The sequence below is a fragment of the Ambystoma mexicanum genome, chromosome 2q, assembly GCF_040938575.1.
Source record: "Ambystoma mexicanum isolate Mex_15411 chromosome 2q, UKY_AmexF1_1, whole genome shotgun sequence".
NCBI lineage: Eukaryota > Metazoa > Chordata > Amphibia > Caudata > Ambystomatidae > Ambystoma > Ambystoma mexicanum.
Genome location: NC_090924.1, coordinates 1,285,258,997 through 1,285,283,662, shown reverse-complemented (window position 1 = coordinate 1,285,283,662; position 24,666 = coordinate 1,285,258,997). Strand labels below are relative to the sequence as shown.

Sequence of the window (24,666 nt, the reverse complement as noted above, 5' to 3'; positions counted from 1 at the left end):
AGAGATCCGATCCCTGGGCTTGAGGCCAAGGACGAGTCTTGCAGTCCTGTTTTGGATGAGTTTCAGGGGGCGGAGAGTAGAGGTAGGCAGATTTAGAAAGAGACTGTTGCAGTAGTCCAGCCTAGAGAGAACCAGAGCTCTGGAGACAGTGAGCTTCTTGGGGAAGGAGAGGAAAGGAAGAATACCTCTGAGGAGGTGCAGCTGGTAGTGTGATTTCTTAGAGACGTCGGAGATTTGACGAGAGAAGGAAAGTATGGAGTCGAATGATGACACCGAGGGTTTTAGCCTCACAGGTGGGAGCAGGAAGACGGCCTAGAGAGGCTGGCCAGAGAATGACAGTAAAGGAGGGAGCAGGTGTGCCGATGAGGAGAATCTCGGTCTTACTGGCATTAAGGCAGATATCATTGGCGGCACACCACTCCTGGATGGCGGACAGACAGACAGAGATGAGAGAAGGAGAAGCGGTGGCTTAAGGGAGCCTGAAAATGAGTTGAGTGTCATCCACATAGCACTGAATGTTGGGGCAGAGAGTGGCTATGCGGTGGGCAAGAAGTGGCAGGTATTGTTTGAACAGCCAGGGAAGAGGTTAGACTTCAAGGGAACACCACAGGTAGAGATAGAGGAGAGGAAGGACCCAAGTTGGACCTGGGAGGGTCGATCAGAGAGGAAGGAGGTCAGCCAAGCCAGGGCCTGATCGGTGATACCAAGGTTATCACAGAGACGGTTGAGCAGGATGGCATTGTTGACCGTGTCAAAGGCAGAAGAGAGAATCGAGTAAGATGAGTACACAGGGGGAGTTGGAATCTAGGTTGGAGAGCAGGTCTTCATGGATGTTCATGAGAGCAGTTTACGTGCTTCTGGCAGTTCTGAAGCCAGACTGATGGTCATGAAGACAGCCAACAGATTCAGAGTGAAGATTAAGCTGGGAAATTGGCAGTTTTTCCAGGAGCTTGCTTAAGAAAGGAGTGATGGAGATTGGACGATAGTTGGCCGGGCAGGAAGGGTCAGCAGAGGGTTTCTTAAGAAGAGGGTGCATAAGGGAGTGCTTCAAGGGGGTGGGGAAGACTCCAGTGGCGGAAGAGTGGTTGCAGAAATCAGCCAGAGCAGGAGCCAGGGTGTCAATGTTGTCCTTGATGGTTTTGGAGGAGCAGGGGTGAACATGTTTTGACGAGACTTTCATAGATCGGACTTGTCTAGAAACCTTGTCAGAGGAGAAAAGGAGAAAGTCAGAGAAAGAGGGAGGAGAGATGACCGATGAAGGGCCAGAGGAAGAGCAGGGAGTAGACGGAGGAGGAGGAGAGGAAGAGTGGGGGGACAGGATGTCCTGAGTTTTAGAGATGAAATGAGAAGCCAGGGATGTGCAGATGGCCTCTGGGGCGGGGGGGCACAGGCGAGGTAGAGACTGCAGCAGGATTGGCCAGCTCCCTGCAGATTTTAAAGAGTTTGGCTGAGTTGTTAGATACCACGGAGACGCAGACTTGGATGTGGGATCTCTTCTTGGTGCGTACAGAGAGCTGGTATTGCCTTTGGAGCAGGCGGCAAGCCAGTTTGTCAGAGGATGTACAAGAAGCACGCCATTTCCACTCAACCACCCTGCACTTGCGTTTAAGAGTGACGAGGTCTGAGTCGTGCCAGGAGTTGCCCTTGGCTTTGGGCTTCAAGTGGATCCTCATGACCGGGGCAAGAACATCCAGTGTATCAGATATAGGAGATTGAAGCATGGAAAGGGCTGTGTCAGGGTGAGTCAGCGAAGGGGGTAAGGGGGTGAGAAAGTGGTAGCGAAAGCCTCAACTGACACGCTTCATGGGTCGGATAACCGAGAAGGTAGGTGGCAGTGCTGGGGTTGGCTTGGCCTGAGGGGTAGAGAGGTTGAGATGGGAGGAAAGGAGAAAGTGGTCACTCCAGGAGAGAGGAGTTGTTAGGGGGGAAGAAAGGGGAAGGTCTGAAGAGATCAGAACATCCAGAGTGTGCCCTGCAGAGTGAGTCGGGCCAGACGGGAGAATAGAGAGTGAGAGAGAATCGCAAAGGTCACTAAACAGTCCACTGGAAGGACAGGAAGCATCCAGGTGGATGTTGAAGTCTCCAAGGAGGAGCAGTTGCTTGGTTGAGACCAGGAGGGAAGAGGAGAGGTCCGCCCACTCAGAGAGGAAGTGGATGTGGGGGAATCTGACCAGTTGGCCGATAGATGGTAGCCACAGTAAGGGAATGGCGAGGAGAGAGGGGGAGAGAGAGAGAGAGAGAGAGAGAGAGAGAGCCTGCAGACGAGGCATTCGAAAGAGGAGAAGACCTGCGTAGGAATGACAGAGGTAGGAATCCACTCAGGGAAGATCAAGGCTACACCCCCACCGGAACGGTTGGACCTGGGCATGGAGAGGATCTTGTAGCCTTCAGGGATGAGAGTGTCAAAGCTTGTGACAGAGCTGGCTGTGAACCATGTCTCGTTGAGACCAAGACATCAAGGTCAAGTTCCTCCAGGAGGTGGCAGATGTCAGAGTGTTTGACAGCGGAGCGAGAGTTTAGGGTGGCAATATGGAGAAGGTTGCCGTCCTTGAAAGACTTCCGGGGAGGGGTACAAATCAGAGGTACGCCCTGCAAAAGTGTAGAATCAGTCCGAGGGGGGCACAAGAGGAAGGACGAGAGAGCAAGGTAGCCAAGGAGGAGACAACCAGGGAGGCAAAGAAGCCGTGGAGGGGAGAGGGGGGACAGCAGGAGAAGAAAGGAAATTGATGAGGCGGGGGAAGTGTCTTTCAAAGAGGAGTATGTTGGCTTGAGGGCCTTGGCCCAAGACAGTACCGTTCAAGTAAACATTAATGATGACTTGAGAGGAGTGGAAGGAGGTCAGGAGGTCTTCCCACCGGGTGCCACCATTAATGGGAGAGGAAGAGAACGGCGAGAGCACAGAGACCATATGTAGAGTCCATAGGTCTGGCGAGGGAATGACAGAGTGGATGTTGGTGAAGGTTTGCCTGGAGGAGGCACTGGTATAGGTGTCAGCGATAGGGAGGCCTGGGTTGGAGACCAGGATGTCCTTTTTAAACTTCTTACCAGATTTAGTGAGGAGAGCAGAATAGTCAATAGAGAAGAAGTTAGGAGAGACGGAGAGCACCATACGGTAGGTGGGGAGAGGAGAGAAGTGGGAAGGGGTAGGTTAAGAACACTAGGGAAGGACAAAGGGTAGGGTGCAGCAGACGAGACAAGTAGACAACAGGACAAAACAGCAAAATGCTAAAATGTTTTCAAATACTGGCAGGCACACTGGCAAGAGACCTCCCAGAGCTAATCCACCCAGACCAGACAGGGTTTATCCCAGGGCGCGACGTGCAGGACAACATTAGACTCACGCTAAACCTAATATAAAGTGCAGCTAGGAAGGGGTTGGAACTAGCAGTTATCTCGCTTGCTGCAGATAAGGCTTTCGACCTGCTAGACTGGGGATGCATAAAGGAAATATTAGCCCACTATGGACTCGGCCCGAAGTTCATAAAATGGACCCTAGCCAACTATCAGCACCCCACCACCTACCCGAGAAAAAATTATGCCAGATCACCCAAAATTGTCATCACCAGAGGTACACCTCAAGGATGCCCCCTCTCCCCACTGATATTCGCACTCTCCATGGAACCATTCTTAACCAGAATCCGAGAAAACTCTGGCATACAGGGACTGAAAGTAAGAGACAGCACCTATAAAGCGGCCATTTATGCGGACGATGTTCTCCTCACCTTAAGCCGAGTCGATGGCTCGTTAGAAGCCCTCTGGCACGAGATGGAAGCTTTTGGCAAGGCATCAGGGTTTAAAGGTCATTATGCCAAATCAATAGCCCTGGGCGTTACCATCCCACAAAAAGCACAAAGAAACATTGGCAAACAAACACCCCATCCAATGGGCTAAATCCCATATCAACTATCTAGGGGTACAGATCCCAATTTCCCACAGAAGTTCAGGGAAATGAGCAGAGACGTAGAGTGCTGGCACAAGCAAGAGTTGTCATGGCTAGGGAGAATCGCAGGCCTGAAAATGGACCTGGTCCCAAGTCTAATCTATCAGTGCTTAGCCCACCCAATCAAGATCCCAGAGAAAGACTTACAAAAGCTGCAAATAAAAGTATTGAAGTATGTCGGGGGAGGGGGTAGGGGACCGCGGATAGCAAAGCAAATCATGCTCCGAAGCACAAACACTGGTGGCCTCGGGGTACCGGACATTTATAGGTATTGTTTTGCAGCACAGCTCTCTCACGCCTTAGTGTGGCACGACACCACCAATCAACCCTGCTGGAAAAAACTAGAGGAAACCTGGAGGCAAGTACCGCTTGCATCACTCCCATATATCACAACACCCCAGGACCTCCTAAACACCGGCCCACTAACATCCAGAAACACAATAGAAAGCTGGAGGAAAGCAGCTCGAAAATGGGGCTGCAAAAGAACTCTGGGACCCTTGTCCCCGATCTGGAACAATCCCGACTTCGCCCTTGGGGTTCCGTGAGGAGGCTTCACCAAATGAAAGGAAGGCGGGACCCCACTAACTTTCAAGGAGTGCAAAATGATATTTCGGGTACCAGAATCAGAAAGATTCCACTATGCGCAACAGGCACTGGATGTCCCAAACCAACACAAGGGCACGGGGGGTTAGAGAGTTAACAGCATTAGAACGCACCCTAACAGCACCTGCCCCCAAAGGGAAAATATCTACCTTATATAAACTACTGGACAAATTCGACCCTAGCGAGAAAGAGTTATATGCTCAAGTGTGAGAGAGACCAGGGGCGTGAGCTAGATTCGGAGGACTAGGGGTGAATCTGGTCCTGAATACATAAAAGCTTGAAGTGTATCGCAAATAAGGAGGGGGTGATAAAAGTGTGTTATAGATGGTACCTTACCTCAGAAATTCGAAACAAAAGAAACTCTGCGGTACCGCCACAGTGCTGGGGGGGCTGCTCAACCACAGGCACATTGTTTCACCTTCTATGGACGTGTCCGAAATCAACCTGGTTCTGGAGAGAGGTACTGGAACATATCCTACAAATAACTGGCTTAACATTCCCTTGGGACCCGGGCATAGTTCTGTTGGGGGACACGGGCGGAGGAGCATTCCCGCTGGCAGGCCGCCTAGTGGACCTTTGCACACAACTGCTCACTGATCACCATAGCTAGGCTTTCGAAGCGGTCCGAGGTCCCGGCGCTCCCCATGTGATGGACGAAATGTTGGGATACAATAGTCACGGAAAAAATCACTGCCTCCCGCATGGGAAACATGAGCAGATACTACAGCACTTCGTCACCCTTCCTAGACTATGCAGAACAATTCTCGTGTGTAGTGCACCTACCCAACACTCCGATGGTTCTCAACGCACAACCATAGGCCATCCCCGGGGCCGGACTAGAGACAAGGTCACTACTATTATGATACCCCCGAAATATATATTATAATAAACTTGATGGCCTGCACCTAGAAATATTACAACAAAGATGAGGAGAGCACAAATACCCCTAAGTCGATTAGACAATCCTCACACATGATGATCATGATGATTGTTGCATTCTGCTCTGACGCCTCTGCCCCCTGTTTTCTTTTCTGTCCTGTTTAACAGTCTGTTGTGCTGTATGTTATTGAAAAATGTCAATAAAAAGAAATGTGGGGGAAAAAAAGGGGCCCATGAGGTGTGAGGCGTAGTGACAGAGTTAATAGATGACGCTTGATGTTACGTCCTGAGCAGACGATTGAGTGCCGTGCAAGACGGATCGACAGCCGAATCGAGGTCCACTACACCCTCTGTCAAAAATAAATTCCGAAGCAGCGAAGATATATGGACTATCAGATGAGGAATCTGCGAGAGAATAATCTATTGAAAGAACATTATGGTAAGTAATTTCTCGATCCTTAAGAACTGTAGTTACTCCAGGATATAGAAAATAATCTCTAAGGAAGACCCAAAGGGTGCCCAGCAACAATGCCCATAAGGAGCTGTGTGCTGCAAAGAGAAAAATATAGCTACCTTTAAAGAGTTATGAAGAAAATGTACTCCATGGTACAGGTAAGATACAAAGAACAGAGTTCCAAATAACAGAGCCCATAAGAATGAATGGGTGAACAAAGACATCACTCATTCAGGATTAAAGAAAAAGGTCCAAAGGTCCAGCAAAAAGTCTTGGGATCTCACTAGGGGAGGAGATGAAGCATAAAAATGATAAATGAAATCAACTCACCGGTTGTGTCTTTCTCTGCTTTCTTACTAACGTCCTTTCTGTCTGAGGTCACTGCCTACCTCTCACAATATGGGCTCTTGTCCTGGACCAGGGTAATAAGCATTTACTGGAATATATTTCCAAAGTGGTTAGCACGCCTCCCGGCTCTCTTCCACTGACTTCTCCGGCTCTTTGGAGATACGGCTCCCTAGCCACGGTTCCTCTGCCTGCTTCAGCTTACAAACCCTCAGCATCTCAGCATCCTGTTCTCCTCCAGCTGTTCCTGGGCAGCCGTGGCATCTCAGCTCTCCACCCAACTCTTTGACCTTGCTTTCTGACTGTGTCCCTTTTATACTCTCTTGAGTTTGTAACAGGTTACAGGTATGCATGCTTGACTTCAATTGCCTGGCCTTATTATTTGGACATCTCCATTGAGTAAACTGGTGTGCCTCTGTTTGCATCTTCTTCGTATCAGTACCATAGTGGTGTTTCACATTGGAAGTCTGTATTTCTCCTAGCTTCCTCTTCCTCATCATAGCCCTTGAGTGGTACTATAGGGAGTGAATGTTGTGGGACTTATAATATACCATGAACGCTGAGGGGGGGGGGGGTTGGGTAGGTCGATGTCAGAGAATGGGGGGGATACCATGTCTCACCCTCGGGTATTCTTTCTGCAATCTTTGAGGACCCTCTAACCAGGTGATCCTCTCTTGTTAGTCCACCCCCAAGGCCGGGAAACAAAAGCAATTGCCCTCCCCTGGCCACCTGTGTAGAAGATCCCTGAGGAGTAGGCAGGGAAAGACCTTTGGGTTTTTCACAGTAGCCAAGTCTGGTCCTACCCTCTTGTGCTCGACCACGATAACTGGAAAACCGGCCCTAGTGCCGAAAGGCTCAGAGTTACTGGCCGCGTTAGGCCTGGTTGGAACATTGGAGTCTGCACCGACAGCCGATCGTTCCTTTGTCCCAGACTCACAATCAACATTTTTTTACGCATTTGATATTCTATGAAGAAGGGGACCAGGTACCTTTTGGGCAGTGTGTCTGGAGGAGCAGGCGGATTTGATTACCCTGGCTGAAGGGCTACACGACACAAGTGGGTTTGGATACTTCTCCTTATGTATACATTCAGCAGGCTGCTCCTTACGGTCACCCTAATGTGCAGTACCGAAGGACTGTGGTGAGGGTGGTTGAGGCCTTGGGTCTGGGCGTCCAGCAAAAGCCCCTGTTGGCTTATGTGATCTCACATCGTATATCATAGAGAAGGGTACGCAAACGGAAAGAAATTGCCTTTTAATGCAGCCATCTCAGACCCCATTTTAACATTATGGCTGAGACCTAGCTCCACTTCATCTTTGGATGTAGAGCTTACCAAAATGTACAAGTCACTGAGCGAAGATCTCCTCGAGCTAACCGGGATTTGGCCTTCCTGTCTTCCCACTACATGCCAGAAGGCCTAGTGGTACAACCCGCTACAGTAAGCTCCAGATAAGCCACACCCACCTCTAATCTGCCTACAGATACAGAATATAAGAAAACTGATTCCCTAGCTAAAAAGATCTTTGCCTCAGGCAGCATGGCCTGGAAGGCAGTCAATTAATGTGCATTCGGCAAGTACCCCCACAGGCTGTGGAGACTCATAGCGAAAGCAGCAGAGCACATCTGGGCTGGTTAAATGAGGTTATCCACTGTGTTAAGGAGGCCAGCCTACCGGAACCGCTCAGGTTTCTCGCTGAATGTCCAAGCTAAGCTGTTTGACACCCTGTTCAGCCTGAAGGATGATGAATTCTTGAAGAAATGCAAGGATTGTAAATTATGCAGCAACTTGCAACGCAATCTTTCAGCTTCTCCTTTAGGGGGAAGAGTCTACAGGCGGTACATTCAGTTCGGAAAGAGGGCACAGCTCCTGCAAGGGCAGAGGCATTTCCTGCATCCCGGACGGGGAAGAGGGGCCTCTAGGGGCCAGCAGCAACTGCAATAGGGGAGTTGGTGCCCACTAAGCCACTTTGAGGCCTCTCCACATATTTCCCCAGTTGAGGTAGAATTTCCGAGCACTTTCTTCGGTAAAAGGAACAAATCTCTTGCGTCTGGGTGTTAGGGAGAATTCTCTGTTTAGGCTGAATTTCCTAACCTAGTGAGTCCCCCAGCAGCTTTGCTGGATTTTTGGGGTTTATTTTTTTCTCCTGCCAAGAGTGAGACTCTTTTTACCCTCACTCTTGGGCATGATTTGAGTGTGTTTCTTTGACTCTAGATGTGTTTAATGGGCTATGGGGTCTTCTACTCCATAGGGCTTCATGTGTTTTTGTGATGTGTGTTACACAGCACCCTCAGTGCAGTAACACAGGGGTGTCATAGTGACCCCCCACTATAGACTCCATACCCTGGGACTGACTACTGTCTCCCAGTGCATGTAAAGTCCCCATTGGCTTTACTAGTCCCAAATTATTAACAGAAACCAGTACAAACCATCATATTTTGGACGTACTGGTCGGGGCAATTCGATTACCCCGGGGTCTGTTAGTCGAGGGGGCACGTCTCCGTCCCCCCTGATCGAGTTTGGCTGGCGGCAGTGGAAACTACTTTTTATATTCGACCGCAAATATTTTCCTATGGGATTTCCCATTGTTCGAGGCTACCAACTTTAATTATTTAATTCCTATAGCCTCGGACATACCGCCGGTTTATTTATTTAATATTAATTCTCCGGTTGGTATTTTTTGCCAGAACTCGGTTCTAAAATGGTGTTTGTGTTCGCTTCTGTGACTCCAACCCAAGTTGAGCCCTTTGTTCCACTTTTTGGCGGGCTTCTCCACAGAAGCCTCAAAAGTGGTGCCACTCTGTCTGGGTACCAGAGGGGGTTTAGGCACCCTGGACTGAGTTACCTTGGTAACTCAAGTCGCACTCTTGTGTGATTGGCCCAAGTGGTGAGCCGGCCGGCTCACCACCTAGCATGTTTGATTGACAGCTAGGCTGAGTGAATGGGGGTATGATGCATAAAAGCAGGGCTTTGGGGACTGGAACTTCAGAAGTCGCCACAGGACCTAAGAATCCGACGAGGGAGAAGCGGAGCCGACCTGCTACGACGACACCACCGGTGGAGCCCTGCTGAACCGTCTCACCACTTTTCCCAACGACAGAGGAGATCTCCAGCCCGGAGATTCTTCTTCCTTCGACTGGTGGGGATAACCAGTCTGCTTCCTTTTTTTCGCTTCCTGGAACATCTCGTGGCCGCCTTGCCTGTGCCAAGCACCCCGGCAACCGGGATACCACTACCGCGAATCGAAGGGTAGTACCTTTAACCGGAAAACTCAGCGGCTGGTTTCTTCCCTGGCAGTTTAACGACCTTCATCTTTCCTCCACGTCGAGATCTTCTCTTCTTCTGGACGATGCTGCAACTTGCACCCGCTGCCAGGAACAACTGCCCCCGCTGGAGGATCCTTTCCACATAAGGTACCGTGTCCCGTCTGGCTTCCCTTGCAACCGACTGTATGGGGTAGATTTAGCCCCCGGCTTTCGAACCTGGGTTAGCCTGGGACACCCTGGCTAAACTTTTCTGAGCCTAACTAAAACCTTTCTGAAGTCCCACGTCATACTAACGCAGAAGCTTCAGTTCATCAGAGCAGTCCTGGACACATGAGTGGGGAAGGAATTTTGCTGCCGAAGAAAGTCACTATCAGGTAGATGGTTGAGCTTTTCCAGAGCCACTACTGCTCTACCAACGGCTTCCTTCCTCCACCTCTTAGGTCTCAATGTTTCCTGCATTTTTCTGGTGCCAGAGGCCAGACTGCAGATGCGATCTATCCTGTAGCTGTTGAGGGATCAATGGTCCCAGTACTTCGATGCCATGAAGGACATTCTTAAGGTGTCAAGGTCAGTGGCCAACAACCTATCTTGATGGGCCAGCAGAAGAGACCATGATGGGGGAACCCTTTTGGCCTCTGTGGTCTCATGCCCAGGTGGTCACGGATACATCTTTAAAGGGTTGCAGCGCTCACTGCTGGGACTTACAAGTGAGCAGCCTTTGGTCACCAATGGAATGCTGTTGGCTTATCAACAGGCGTGTGATGAGGTTGGCCTCAAGGAGAAACACTTCCTTGTTCTGATGGACAACAGGGTGGCCATGCACTACCTCAACAAACAGGGGCTTCTACAGTCTCTGCCCCTATGCAAGGAGATGCTTGTTAGGCAGAAACCTGTGCAGTTCCCTTAGGGACCACTGCAAAAGGTTTAGGACTACAGGTGGTTGGCAGTAAACCCAATTGGTGGCAGTCTGTACCACCTAGATTTCCCTGGTAGCTGTGGCTGAGCAGTCAGACTTCTCTCAAGATGAGTTAGGCAGTATATAGAGTATACACAATAGGTACAGAGATACAGTAGCACAAGCAAACACTGACCAGAGCTTTGGTGTAAAAGTATATAATTATTTATTTAAAGATACACTTGTAAATTACACTAGCACAAAAAGAGGTAAGTAAATTCAACACACAGTTACTATTATATATATACAACCCAGATTACTTATTAGACAAGTCTTAATGAGAAACACCACTTATTTTCAGACAGAGGTGAGCGCTTAACATAAGATGGCACTCTAATAAATTATAGAAAAAGGGAGGGAAAAGGCAAAGTTATGAAAGCACACAATTTCAATACTTTTCAAAGAACCACAGTGAGGCAGGTTAGGCAAAGTCTACTGGAGAGCAAGGAAGTTCAAATGCCAGGCCCACTCTTAGAGAGAGCAAGCGAAATGTGTCCAGGATCACACAGTGGGGTTAATACCCAAAGAGTCTTTGTAGATAGTTCGTAAAAGATTGAGGATTTACTGTCACCCTGAACGATCTGTCGCAAGGGAAGCCAGGTGGGATACAGTACCTGAAATGGGTAGAACGCTCCAGCGGGGGCAGTTGTTCCTGGCAGCGGGTGCAAGTTGGTGTTTCGTCCAGAGGAAGAGGAGGTCTCGACGTGGAGGAAAGATGAAGGTTGCTGCACTGCCAGGGAAGAAACCAGCCGTGGAGTTCTCCCGTTACAAGGTACTACCCTTTTCTTTGCGGTAGTGGTAAACCGTGGTGTCCGGTTGCTGGGGTGCTTGGCACAGGCAAGGCGGCCACGAGATGGTCCAGGAAGGCGAAATGACGGGCAAACTAGTTATCCCAACCAGTCAAAGGAAGAAGACTCTCCGGACTGGAGATCTCCTCTGTCGTCAGGAAAATTAGTGAGATGGTTCAGCAGGGCTCCACCGGTGGTGTCATCATTGCAGGTCGGCTCGGCTTCTCCCTCCTGGGATTCTTTAGGTCCCGTGGCGACTTCTGAAGTTCCAGTCCCCAAAGCCCTGCTTTTATGCAAAAAAACCCCATTCATTCAGCCTAGCTGTCACTCAAGCATGCTAAGTGGTGAGCCGGGCGGCTCACCACTTGGGCCAATCACACCAGAGCGCGACTTGAGTTGCAGAGGCAACTCAGTCCAGGGTGCCTAAACCCCCTCCCACACCCCCTGTGGTACCACTTTTGGAGGCTTCTGTGGAGAAGCCCGCCAAAAAGTGGAACAATGAGCTCGACTTGGGTTGGAGTCACAGAAGCGAACACAAACGCCATTTTGGAACCAAGTTTCGGCAAAATATACCAACCGGTGAATTTATATTAATTTAATAAACCGGCGGTATGTTCGAGGCTATATTAAAAAGTGGTAGCCTCGAACAATGGGAAAATCCCATAGGAATATATTTGCGGTCGAATATAAAAAGTAGTATCCACTGCCACCAGCCAAAACTCGGTCGGGGGGGACTGGACAGTGCCCGCTCGAACAACAGACCCCGGGGCAATAGAATTGACCCGACCAGTATGTCCACAATATGATGGTTTGTACTGGTTCTGTTCACAATTTGAGACTAGTAAAGCCAATGGTGACTTTACATGCCCTGGGAGACAGTAGTCAGTCCCAGGGTGTGGAGTCGATGTTTGGGGGTCGCTACGACACCCCTGGGTTACTGCACGGAGGGTGCTGTGTAACCCACATATCAAAAACACATGAAACCCTATGGGGTAAAGGACCCCATAGCCCATAGAACATACAAAGTCAAAGGAACACCTCAAATACTGTCTAAGAGTGAGAGGAGAAGAGTCTCACTCTTAGAAGGAGAATAAAATAAACCCCAAAAAATCCAGCAAAGCTGCTGGGGGACTCACTAGGTTTGGGAAATTACCCTTATAAGAGAATTCTCCCCAACACTGGGTAATTTTTACAGATCCCCACCCAATCCCCAAGTGTATCTGTCTGCCTCTGGTGTGAATAGGAAGTGCAAACTTTTCTGCTGCAGGGAATTTCCGCCGAGAAGATCACTGGTGAACGCCTTTGTGGTGGACGGGAACCTCCCGCTCCTGTGTGAGTTTCCAGTGATTTCCAGCATTCCTCAAGAGAACAGGAGGTTGAAGAGGTATGGATCAATCATGATCCTAATTGCCCCGGTCTGGGCTAGGAAGCCGTTGTTTCCGGACCTTATGTATATGCACATCTGTCCTCCACATGTCTTCCCTTGAGGCCAACTTTCTCTCTCAGGAGAGATGGCTGGTTCTTCACCCGAGCGTACACACGCTCAACCTGCACGCCTGATTTCTGAAAGGCTACAGTACAGGTATTGGGACCTTCAGAAGATGTTGATGGAGGTGTTGCTTTTGACCAGAAGGCCCGCAACTAAGGCTCTACACTGCTGCCATTGGAGAAGGTTGTGCAGCTGGTGTAGGACACAGGATGTGGGTCCCTTTTTATGCGATAGAAATGGCAACACCCTTGAGCTGCTTCATCTAGCAGGACAGGGCCTTCAGGTCTCTACCATCAAGGGCTATTTAGTGGTGCTATCCATTTTTAAGCATACGCCAGAACAAGGGTCATATTTCACGATCCCCTTGGTGGTTCCATTTTAAAAGGCCTCACTAACACCTTCTTCCCAAACTCCTTTGCGGTGCCGATATGAGACCTGAATCTAGTGTTAACTTTTCTTATGGCTTCTACATTTGAGCCATTGCATTTGTGTCCTCTGAGACTTCCTTCATGGAAAACGGCTTTCTTGTTTGCTATCTGCTCAACTCGAGTGAGCAAATTGCGCGCTCTGTCTTGTAAACCACCTTTTACAGTCTTTACCAAGGACAAGGCAAAACGTAGAGTGCGTCCTTCGTTCCTTCCTAAGGTCGTATCTGAGTTTCACAGGTCGCAGACAATTAGTTTACCAGCATTCTCTCCACCTCATCCATCTAAGGGGGAAGAAAGACTGCATAGGCTCAACCCCAATAGGCCTCTGAGTTTTTACATCACCAGGACAAACCAATTCAGACTGAAAGATCAACTGCCCTAAAATGGACAAAGGAATAACAAAGCACACCATTTCAAGATGGATTGTGCTTTGTGTTCCTGCATGCTACAGCAGAGCGGGTGAACACATTTCTGAAACCTTCAGGGCACACTCCAGTAGGGGTTTGGCAGCTACTTCGGCTCTTCAAAGAAGAGTGTCTGTTAAGGTGATCTGTCAGTCCGAGACGTGGTCCCCCTATATACACATTCGTAAAACACTATTGGCTATACATAATATCCACTAATGAGTCTCGTTTTGGCAGGGCAGTCCTCCAACAAGTGGTGACATAATAGCCATGGAGTTCACTCCTTCCCTCTGCCGTAATGTTTTACTGCTATGGTAATCTATCTAAAAGGAGGAATCAGTGGGAGGACACAATCCATTAGAAGAACAAATTACCCCTGCTAATGTGCTTTCTAATGGATTGTGTCCTCCCACAGATTCCTCATCTTTGATATACAGATATGCTGCTTGTAGTCGTGGAGGGTTCAGTGCAGTGTCGAGTTGATGTCCCTCGCAGCTTCCATTCCTGCGCTCAGCATCAACAATTATATAAATGGAACACGCTGTTCTGAGCGATTTGACTTGGTTTAGCGATTCGTTTACGTATTTGAAGTTCGCCCGAGTATGTGTACTCAAAAGAAAGGTTTAAAGATGTGTGCGGACTGTGACTCAAAGATGTCGATCACAGTTTTGCACAGGATATGCCTCTGGTGCCTGAGTAAGGAGCACAGTGTTATCGAGTAGGGCCTTCAAAGAGGAAGACAGAAGTTACCCTAGGTTGGTCTTTGTCAGAATCTCTGCCGCCTACTCCTTCGAAGAGGAAATCTTCTGAAGGTAAGGGTTCAAGGAACAAATCACCTCAAAGGTCTAAAAACGCCTCTCAGAACACTCTTATGTAGTCGAGATCTAGGAGCGATGTGCGTCATTCTTCGTCTTCTCAAAGAAAATCATAGAAATGATACCAACGTTCTTCGTCTTCGCCCTCCTCGCCCGGCAAGCGACAGGTACACATTAAGTCTTCCTCTGAAGCCGATTGGGAAAAGTTTAGTCTGAAAATGATAAACATCTTTTCAAAGACGGCCGCTAAGTACTGTTTGCTGATTTGCTGGACTTGCTGTGTTTTGTTGTGGAAAGCTGTTGGAAAACTTCACTTGAGCCTGCTGCCGTGCTGTGTAATCGCGGCCTCTACTGTCCAGGAGGACGTCTTTTTGTGCAGCACCTGGTCTGCCTGACTCTCCAACAGCAAGGGCACTTCCTGGAAGACAGTAAATGCTGCATTTTTCAAGGAGGGTGTCGCTTTGAACGCAAAAAATTCGGTTGCAACACCGCTTACACCAAATACCCATTGTTAAAAAAAAAAAAAAAAAAGGTAGCATCTTGTTTAGGAGAGAAGAGAGTGGGAATTAAAAATAGGAACCGCCTGATGTTAAAGGTTCCTGATATCCGCTCATACTACAACTTAAAGGTAGACATGGGGGAGGATTCTCGCCAAACACAACAGATCAAAACCAAATATCCGAAACAAGATAACCTTGAATTAAATACTCGACTTGACATCGAAGTAGCTGCTATTAAAGCAAATGCTCAAGTGATGTCCAGTGCAGGGACTGAAAACATAATATCAGACACTACAATGGAGCATGAAAGCAAACGGTGTGAGAAGGATAGAGCGTATATACCTAAAATACTTGAGAAAATTGCTGAGAGCCCTCCTAAACCATGCTCAGTCGAGGCTCAACAGAGATTGAGAGAAGCCTACCAAAATCTACAAATCATAGGACAAGTAGATGAGGAAGCACTCAATTTTATGAACTTGAGCTCTGCCTCCACAAATGAAGAGGAAGTTGTATTTGTACACTCAAACACAGGTGATTTAATGCAAGTGGATAACCTGTCCCCAATCCCGATGCAACGCCCTTGTAACACTAACATGCCGAGGGTTGTGGAGGAAAATATAACGAGTACATCAGTAAATCAAAAAACAAAAACCTCCCTAGACATGTCTGAATGCTCTGAAGAAGAAGCTTTTGTGAATTCACTCTCATTTGTTCCCCCAACTCCTAGGAAGCCTATGAGAGAGAAAAAAAACCTTTTTGGTGAAAAGCCTCGCAGTTTAAGGCTTGCTGAAAGTCATGTAGAAGAGGACCTAGGACAGGTGGAGAGCAATACAACTCTACTGGCAATGAATACAGCTGTGTTATCATTAGCCAAATTATATGAAGCCATGGACCAAAAGCTAAACTATCAGACTATATTGTTGAACAAATTAACAAATCAAAACAATAACTGCCAGGCAATGGGTGAACGGAGAGAGTGCGTTCAACAATACAAAATATTCAGACATTGTGAGACAAAAAACTCTGAAACTCAGACCGAATCCCCTCTTGATCAAAGGTCTAAATTAGCTTTGCAGATCCAACAGTTTAACTTTGGTGGAGCAACCAGCATTGGTAGACCTGTAGAAGTGTCAAAGCCACAATCACAGAATAAGGTAAAATGTAACACTGGTGAGCTGACTACAAATAAAATGCCCCAAGTAGCAACCAGTGAGGACACTACTCATGAGAAAACACAACATGAGGTTTCTAGTATCCCACTCAAACTGGATGCAAAACAGAACAAACAAGATAAAGAGGGTCAATTTCTGACAAACAAGACAAAAAGGGCAATGACTGCTGCAAAGGCAGAACTAGATAGACGAATTCTGAAGATAAGTGTTGCAAAAGAAATCATTGAAAAACCAAATGTTATTAAGGAATACAGTGGTCATACAAGAACCTCGCCTGCAAGTGGTACAAACAAAATAACCCCAAGTCTATTTTACAAACCGTTAAGTGATTTAGTGGCTGTAGAATCAGCCATGAGAAAAAATGAAAGAGCCCAACCTCAGATACCTCCCATTATTGAAGTGACAGACTCGAGGCCAAGTGGATTAACTGAGGCTCAAATGAGAGGGGAAATAAGCAAAACTGTTGAAAACTACATGGCTAATAGGTTAAAGGAAACCACGGAAACTGGTCCAAACAAGAAGGAACAAAATACCATGCCACAATGTTCGCTAATGAGAGGCTCTGAATCTAACATGACAGCACAAAGTAGAGAGTCAATGGAAACTGCCAGCACGAGGAAAACCGTGCAGTGGCAAAAGAACATGAGTATGACCAAAGATCATATATTCTAGTCGAGAGCAGTGACCCAAAAGAACAGCCATTGCTTCATACTGGAATGCAGAGATCACCCATTCCAGCAATTTGATTTGAATCAATCAAGTGTCATAAACATCTACAACGAGCTATCCCAACTAAAGAATATAACAACATCTGATATCGATAGAGTTGAATTCCTGGACGGTCAAGACCTGTCATGTTCTCGAATTTCTGTTCACTCAACCATTCTTGCAGACATAATGTGGCAGGCAAGGGACGCTCTCTTCCATATGGGCTTTAATTTATATCAAGACGACTCAAACAAACGAAGAAATCATGCCAAGCTCCAAGAAATGGAGTCCACGTGTCTATGGCTCCAACTCCACTGGTTTAAATGAGGGAAGACGCAATTTGTTGATCCGTTGGTAACAACCCACAACAAAAGAAAAATTCCAACTTATATGTTGGTACACTTGTGGATTTAAGCACTTTACGAACACTGCAAGCACAGAACTTTATGGAAGTGACATAGTGGTTTTGCAGGAAACCTGGATGGTGGAAGCCCCCATCTGGGATGGATATGAAATAATTTTACAGCCAGCCTTATGCCTGCCCCGTGGTAAACCAATGGCAGGCCTCTTAATAGCAGTAAAGAAATCAAGGGGTTTTAAAGTATCAATGTATGACTCCAACACTCCTTTCATTCAAACCATCAAGTTGAGTAGTAACTCACACCTACTCTTAATTGTTAATATCTATTGGGGAAAGTCACATTTGACACCTGATTACTTTTTTGACCTACTACAAGAGGTTTTTGATAAGATTGCCAAGGAAATAAATGTTGTCTATGTAATGGTTATGGGTGATCTTAACCTACATCCGTTGAATAAGGGCAAAAGGGCACCAACGGTTGAAGAGAGAAAGATGGTTCACAGTCATGGAAAATATGCAGTTATTCATGCTAAATGGGTCAGTGGAGGGGGACACGCAGGCTGCCAGTACGTGGCGTAATGGTCCATTTGAAGCAATAATAGACTATATATTTGTAAATACAACAATGCTGAATGTAATCCAATCCATGACTATAAAAGCAAAAAGGGAAAGTGATCAGACAACTCTGTCTAACCTGGGAACAGGAGGAAAATCAGTGCGAAAGTGATTGTCGCACCTATAAAGGTACCATAACCGCAAGTAACAGGAGGAATAGAATTAAATGGTCTAATGCCTTTCTACAGGATTTTGACAGACATTTATCCATGTGTCCAGGGTTAGATTATGCCACAACGATGCAAAAATATGTATGTGCAAGAAACAGTTCTCAAGGACATGGTTACAAACACACTCACGTATTTGATAATGATGTCAAAATCAAAAAAGCCGACATGAGGAAGCAGATACGCTCATTACACTGTTTAACACTGGAAGAGAAACTGTCTCAAATAAAACATATACGGACAGTCTATAAAAATTGGATAAGAGGAAGAAAGGTGCTATGCTATCAAAGGGACAGCGAGGACATGTTAAAAAGAATAGCCTCGAAATCCTCTGCTGATATTTGGAAGGTTTTGAATAAAGCTACCTATAAAGATCAGACTTCTGTGCAAGTTAATTCCATCTCTGCCAAAATTTGGTGCGAGTATTTTTTGAAAATATATAAGACGCCAATATTGACCCATCATATGCCCCTTGTGGGTGTAAACTGGGATCATAATATAACATTTTATCAAGAGGATATCATATATTATATTTCAAAATTGAGCTCCTCAACGGCTCCAGGCCCAGATGGGCTCGATAATAAAATGATCAAAGAAGAAATAGAAGTCTAGTCTTTAATATTAATGAAAATATTTGCAGAAGTGATGCGTTCCGGGAAGTTACCCGTGTCATGGAAAAAATCCATATTGATCCTGCTATTTAAGAAGGGGAGATAGATTTGACCCTGGTTCCTATAGGCCAATAGCCCTCCTCGATTGTCCGGGGAAAATATTTGCCCGCCTACTCCTGCGTGAACTTAACAGCTGGTTAGACAGAGAGAACTTGAGGGACCCGTGGCAGACGAGTTTTCTCAAGGGCCTGGTCACAGGCATTAACCTACTAACGATAAATCATTCAAGTAAGAATTTACCATTATATGTTTTTAATGATTTTAAAACTGCATTTGATTCCATCCTGAGAGAGCTACTCTTTATGAAGCTGATGAGAAACAATTGCCCTTGGAACATCTTGAAATGGATCATTGAGCTTCATCAATATACCTCACTTCAGATCAGATTAAACAATGATGGACTGCTGACAGACCCCATTAAAACATCGAGAGGTCTTAAGCAAGGTTGTATACTTGCTTCAGCAATCTTTAACTTCTTCATTTTCGACATGGGCAAAGAATTTCTCAATATCACAACTGACTCCCCGGGGCTAGGCCAACATGAGATCAAATGGCTTCTATATGCTGACGACGACCTTTTACTATCTAAGACACCGATGGGTTTACGCATTATGCTCCAAGTATTGGAGAAATATGCCAAAACCAATGGGATGGTCATAAACAACAAAAAAACTAAGGTGATCCAGTTTGGAAATTCCCAACAAAGAAAGAAAGAATATAAGTGGACGTTAGACAATCAACCGCTTGAATCAGTGTGCGAATATACTTATTTGGGAGTGAATATCAATAACAACCCAAAAGACATCCCATATCAAACCACCGTATTGTTGAAATGGAATAGTCTAACCTCACAATCCAGAATTATCAGTGGCAAGTATTGCAAATTCACCATTGCGCCTTTGCTAACATACTACAAGCAAAAGGCCCTCCCAATACTGCTATACGGGGCTGAAACAAGAGCATACAAACCATGCAACTATTGGGATAAGAAAGAGGGGGCCTACTGGAGGAGCCTTTTAAAGCTTCCTAGATCTACACCCGTAGCCCTCATAAGACACGAACTAGGGCTTATATCAATACAAGCCACCTATAAATGGAAAACATGCATGTTAAACAGGAAATGTGCTCTGGAAAAGCATTACAATGGGCTGGTAAAGCAGTTAGCAAACTATGTGAGGGAGTCGGAGTACAGATTCTCTAAGCAATGAACAGCACAAGCACAGAGATTCATGCGAGAGGCAGACATAGGGGATGAGCTTCTGGTTCAAAATCCTGACAAGGCAAAACGACAAATATTGGAAATTGATTGGATCAGGACCAGGGAACTATGCCAAGCATACAAATGCTTCAAGCAAAATCCGTTTGCCCTGAAACCCTTTGGCTCCCCTGAAGAGTACCTTTTAAAATCTCCCAATGTCATGCATCGAGCAGGACTTCTGCACTTGAGGCTGAACCAGTGCAAAACCAAAGAGTTCAAATAAATAAAAAAATAAAAATCTAAATGGTTTGTTACTGTTGAAGGGAGCAGCTTATGTCGATTTTGCAATATGCATGAGGACTCTTTGGAACATCTGACCACTGTGTGCGTAGAATTGGCATGTTTGAGAACAAAATATTTCAAAAACATCTTTAAACATCTATTACACATGGATTCGAAAAAACTGTGGAAGTATATATTCAATGTGTATTCAAGAACAGTAGGTTACGCAACTATAAACTTCCTGAATTAATTGAAACTCGAAGCTGATGATGACCAAAAAGGCAAAGGTTAAAAGTGAAGTGCGCAAGTCTTGTGGTGAACCATCTGATATGTCAAGTTTGAAATCCATTTACATTTTGACCTTTCTGTTAGACAACTGTTAACTGTTTCTACCTTAAAGTATGTTGTTCTTTTCTCATTTTTTTCTTTTTTCTAAATTTTATTTGTCACTTGATTTTAGCGTCTACTTCACAGCTTGTTGCACACATTTTCTTTTCTTTTTTTTTTTTATTGAGAACTTTAATGAATGTACATGTAGAAGTGACTGACTTACATCAGGATAATTGAAATTTGTCTGATATATTTGTATACATCTGTATTTTAAGCATGTGAGTAACAATGGAAATGAAGTATATGTGTTTTGTATTGAAAGGTTGAATTTTTTAGCCAAATCCAATAAATTAAAAAAAAAAAAAAGGCGGCCCATCGAAAGCCAAAAAAGTTTATCGGTCCCACTGGACCTTCAAAAGCCGGCAGGGAAATTGCCAAATGCTTTGACTCACTCACCCCAAATCCCGGTTCTAAAGGCCTCGAAGATGCCTACTCTAGTAGCATCGATGGTGTTGACTGCAGGGGCGCATCGAAGTCAAAGCCTTTAATATCTTCACTTCCGAAAGGGCCCGACGCCAAAGTCATAGATGATGTCGCCATCTTCAAGCTTTAAGCCACAATCTAAGAAAGACTTACTCTTTTAGATCTATTTTGGAGCGAAAAGAGGACTTTGTGCCCTTTGGGTATGCACGTTTTGGCATGCCAATGTCCCTGAAGAGCTAATTTCTGAGGAATCTCATTTAGAGGACTTGGCTACTTGCCTTAAGGAAACCAGTGGCTTAGATGCTTTCCAAGAAGTGGAATTTGCTTCATCTAATACTACTGCCCATCCAAGTGCTGCATACAGGATAGGGATGAACAAGGTCAATGAGTATTTGGGTTGGGTATGTCCTGCAAAGGAAACAGAACAGGATGACCTCACAGATCTCCTTGACAAAGGCCCTCCCAAATAACCTTTGCTGCTTTTTCGTTCAGCACTCAAGAATACTATCGTGGAGAACTGGCAAAAGCCCAACACCACCCCTGCTGTGTCAATAAGGAGTTGGTGAGGCGGTATATACCATCATCTATTGATCCCGATTTTCTCTAAAGGCCCCCTTTTCCAGAGCTTGGTGCAGACGGCTACCTCCCCTTCGAAGGCAGCTATTTATCCATCCATCCAACCTGATGGGGATGATAGAGTATGACATGCTAGCCAAAAGGGTGTTCTCTGCTGGAAGTATGGCCCTAAAGGACATTAATGTGTTTTGCGCATTAGCAAAATACAAATTCACATTGTGGAATGTAATCTCCCTGGCAGCCAATAACATACCAGAAGGAGAGATGAGGGATGTCTTTACCAACATCATTAGTTATGGCAAGGAGGCAGCATGCCAATCGCTACAATCGGGCTGGATGCATCAGACTGCGTTGGTTGCTCAATGGGCTCAAGTGCAGTCATCCGGAGATTTGCACCACAACAACAGCAGCAGAATCTGACTTTCCAGACTTGGAGAGGGCGTTCTTTTCGCTTCTACTCTTCTTTTTGACAAGGAGTTTGAGGTCAGCCAGCCCAAAGAAGGGCAAAGTAGATTTACATGTGGCTCTAGGGATTGTGGAGGATGGACAGCTCAGGCAGTCGCCGCCTCCTTGCCCTCTGCCACAGCCCCAAAACCACTCTGAGTGCTTCATTCACAGGACTCCGGTGGGGGGCACTTTGACTCAGCATCTAGAAGAATGGTGCTACATTATTTGGAATGTGTGGGCACTTCGGACAGTGGATGTGCCATTTCTAAAAAAGCCCACCAGATTAACCCCTGAGCGAGCAATCTCTTCGGGCACCTTTGCAGGAGATTGTCTTGCTGCGGGAGAAGTGTGCTGTGGAAAGGGTACCTGTAGCGGATCAATACCGAGGTTAGTACTCAACCTATTTTCTGTTCCCCAAGACAGACAGAGGACTGTAATCCATCTTGGACCTGAGACGCTTGAACAAGTTTGTCAGGAAGGACAGATTAAAGATTCACTCTTTTGCAGATCCTCCAGGCCCTTCAGCTCCAGGAATGGATGCCATTACTCGATCTTCAGGATGCTTGCTTTCGTGCCTATACATCCCAAGCACAAAGTACGTGAGGTTCTCCATTGGAGGTTCTCATCAGCTTGGAGTACTGCCTTTCGGGTTGACCTCTGCCCAAAAGGATCTTCACCCAGTTGATGGCAGTTGTGGCAGAGAATCTTAGGAGGGGAGGGGATACACATCTTTCCCTAACGATTGGCTGGTCAGAGCCTGTTCTCCCAAACAGGCTCTGCAACATCTCAACAGCACCTGCCACTCTCTCTACAGTCTGAGCTTCTCTCTCAACTTCAGGAAGTCCCAAGTGACACCTTCCCAAAAGCTGCAATTCATTGGAGCAGTCCTGGACTCTTCCTCGGGCAATGCTACGCCTCCCGAGTTGAGGGCTCAACATATCTTGCAGATGGTGATAGATTTCAGAACGCCCAACATCTACTGGATTTTGAATTTCTGAGATTCCTGGGCCTCCATGAGATCCTGAGTTTTTTTTGGTGCCAGAAGCCTGTCTAAGGATGAGTCCCCTACGTTAGGAACTCAGATTCCAATGATCACAATTCTCACTCAGAATGATGGACCTTCTTCAGGGCCCGAGCAAGGTCACACAGGATCTTCTGTCGTGGGCCTGCGCGGAGAATGGGATGATAGGGGAAACCTTTTGGCAGATTCTTCCCTCACGCCATAGGGAGCTGCACATGAGCGATCTCCTGATCAGCGGTCTTTGGTCCCCATCAGAATCCAGACTACACATCAACCTTTTGCAGCAGAGGGCAATCAGACTGGCGCTGATGGCCTTTTTGCCAACCATATAAGGGAAGAACACCCAGATAATGACAGACAACAGTGTCCATGCAATGCCTCAACAAAAGAGGGGTTGGAGGTACACAACCACTGTGCGGGGAGGCAATGCAGGTCTGGTTTTGAGCACTGGAAAACGTGATCTGTCTGCTGTTCACCTAGTCGGAGAAGAGAGCATGACGGCGGACACTCTGAGCAGAAAAGCACAGTCTCCCACGAGTGGAAGTTAGCTCAAGAAGTCCTTCTAGAGATCTTCGCCCTTTGGGGAACCCCTCAGGTGAACCTGTTTGTGGTCATTGTCAACAGGAAATGCAACCTGTTCTGTTTCAGGGAATTTAGGACAGTAGGACATTAGTAGGACAAATGTGTCCAATGAGTTGTTTTGGTTATTCTTTGTGTTTTTTCTTCTCTTTTCTTGTTCCCTGTTTTTTGTTCATACAGTTTAATATTTGTTCTTATGTGTTTATTTTGGATCATTTGATGTTGGTCTTTGTGACATATAATGATTTGTGTCCTTATGTTACAAATGAATTGTCTTTTTCCTCTTTATTATCTTTTTTCATAATCATGCGTATCTTATATTATGCCAAATGTATAATGTATATTCACACTAATTATAATGTTGGGCTTTTTGGTCTGATCTTGCCTCATCCACCTTGAATCAATGTATTAATGTGAATACTGGTAGTCGGGTGCCGCCTTGAAAAGGACCTAATTGGTCGAAACACGTGTTGGCACAGCATGGGCCCGTTAATGCTAATCCAATGTATTTGTAGAAATGACAGAATCCAAACAAAATGAGGAAGAAATGAATGCATTTATTTTGGCCCATGGTTTTTGTAAATGTTGCTGCATTTTTATTAAAATATAGGTGTGGGGTAAGGGTGTTTAGTTAAGGTTGGTGGAGGTGGCGGGATCTCCCCCTTAACATGAAAAAAGGTGCAAAAAGCAGGTAGGAATTTCGGTTCTTCAACCAATAAAATTCAGTCGTTTCTCCATTTGTTTATTTAAATTAGTTTAATTCATGGACAACCCTATTCAAAGGGAGTAAAACCACATTAGTAGACTTTTAGAATGGCACTATGTAATTCAAGGTAACCAGATCCTATTGGTAGTAAACTGTTACTTATTAAGTGTCAGAAATAATATAGTTATACCAACAATGTTACAAGTAAGTACCTTGCAACATATGTAACTTATTTTTCTTTCAGGAATAATAGTTACTCCCATTTTACTTTGTGTAGAGTGTTGGCTGAGAGTTGGCCTGCAGAGCAAGCACACTAGTGGCTCGTGTTCTATCTGTGAAGGAGAGTGTTTCTTCTATCTCGCTGCAAGAAGGAGGAGCCAACATTACATACACTTCACTCCGCCGTGGAGCATCACAGAATGTTGGCAGAGTGTTTGCGCAGGGGAGGCGGGGGAAATGCAGCTGGCCAGACATTTTGGGTCTCAT

The 24,666-nt window shown here is 46.1% G+C and overlaps 1 protein-coding gene across 3 annotated transcripts in view; it reads left to right on the top strand.

Annotated features, from left to right (window-relative positions):
• DNAJC13 (DnaJ heat shock protein family (Hsp40) member C13) overlaps positions 1-24,666 on the top strand; it is a 2,820,731-nt gene that overhangs the window by 2,084,350 nt on the left and 711,715 nt on the right. The gene's annotated exons all lie outside the window — the stretch shown is intronic.